The sequence below is a fragment of the Triticum urartu genome, chromosome 4A (assembly GCF_056163025.1).
Source record: "Triticum urartu cultivar PI428250 chromosome 4A, HENAU_Tu73, whole genome shotgun sequence".
NCBI classification, from domain to species: domain Eukaryota; kingdom Viridiplantae; phylum Streptophyta; class Magnoliopsida; order Poales; family Poaceae; genus Triticum; species Triticum urartu.
Window position 1 is genome coordinate 563030326 of NC_141876.1, and position 1924 is coordinate 563032249.

The window sequence follows — 1924 nt, forward strand, 5'->3', positions numbered from 1 at the left end:
ATTCGTGATCGTTTTTTAAGTTTGTGAACTTGTCTTTCAAAAACCATGGACATTTTTTAGTTCACTATTTAAAAAAAGCTTATTTTTTCAAAAGTCAACTGGTTGACCGCGACTGGTCTAACGCGATCAAGAGAACTAGGAAACCAGTCAACCACTATTTTCTTCTTGGGCTGGCCCATAAGCGGGGCGCATGGGCGCCAAGAAGCTCAACAAGGCGCCCTATAGGAGCTCCCCTGGACCCAAGGGGCGGCGGTCTGTTCCCGCTTGACGCCATGCACCAAAGCGGTATGGCTTGCGACTATTTGTTTTCTTCTTTCTTTACGGTTCTTTCAGGTCTCGTGCCTTGCACTCCAAGGGCACATCTCCGTAAGATCACCACCTAAATGACAACAAAGCGATGCTCTGAGTAGGTCGAACTTTTTTTTTGCAACAACAAACTATATTGAATTACTCAGAAGGATTACAGTGTGTGTGAATACATCCTAGAGGAAAAGCAGGGGTGTAATTCACCCAAATACTCTTCTATGATCCTCCCTAGCCTATTTGGCACACCTGTGTGCCGCTTCATTTGCTTCTCGGATGATATGGATAATGAAGTAAGATTGAAAACTGGATCTCGCGTCCACATTTGCTTTTCGGCTGATATGGACAATGGAGCCAGGTCTGCTCTTGAAAAATCTGCCTCATTTAGCATACGCACATCTTGAGCATCACTTTCATGATCACCTTGAGATGTTCAAGAGTAAGACGAATGCCATCACGGAGCGCCAAGGCTTCCATAGTGCTTGCATTTTGTGCAAATCAATACCAAGTTGCTTGGTCCCGAAGAACAACTCTCATACTACCATAGCCATCTTGCTGGTAATAGCTTGCGTCAACATTGACCTTGATGATCTCGGGGCATATCCAGACCGATTTCCCCCTTGGCTCTCATGCCGTCTTTGAGCCCACTAGCACAACTAGATCGTGGATGGTACCAATGGCCCATTTGAAGTTCTCTATGTTCTTTCAGTCAAAATTATCCTGCACCCACACAAAATGATAACAACATGCGGTTCTGAAACTTGTTTGACATCAACAATATCTACAGCCCTTGAATCCGGATGAAGAGAAGGGATCCTGACCAGAAGGAAGCAACGACGTTCAATCGTCTCCTCTTTTTTTGCGAAAAGTTCGATCGTCTCCTCAACACCACAATTTTCACAAAACAGAATCTTCTCAACATGTCGTTCTTGCAGAACATGGACATACCACCGACCAAAGAACGCTTTCAGGTTCCATCAAGCACATGGATCAAAAAGACAAAAACCATGAGATCTAGCCTACGTCACTTTGCCAGCAGGCTAAATTGTCAAGCGGGGCAGTAGGCTGTTGGGGCCCGCGACGCTCTGCACTTGCCCTTTGGCTTCGTCTCGAAGCCAAGCCCGAGCGCGCCTTGGGCCCGGGGCTATTATCGGCGTTCTGGGAACGGGGGTCCCCAGACTTGCCTGCCTGCGGCCCGCGGCGTGGCTCCACCACCGGCCCTGTACGACCCATCTTCACTAGCAAACACTCAAGACCCTCGCGAGGCGGACGATGCAAGACCTCCTTAGGGGCGGCCTCACCAGGCTGGCTCGCGAGGGGCGGAGAGATCAAGGCAAGGGACACCTCGCGAGGTTTTTGTGATGCAAGCCACGACGACTGGAGCCAGGCGGGCGCCAGCGCACGCAGTGTCCTCATTTCCTCTTTGGTGCTAAAGGGGCCAGCGCAGGCGAGGAGTCCCGAGGCATCATGCAAAGGTTTCCATATCGGTGCAACAAGACCAAGACCAGCAGGACGACAGGACGGAGGTCACCGTGGAGCCCAAGACGGCGTCACTATCAGAGCCTTTGGCAGGCGAAGACTACTTTTGTCAGGATAGCTTGTACTAGTTGTCTCCCTTCAA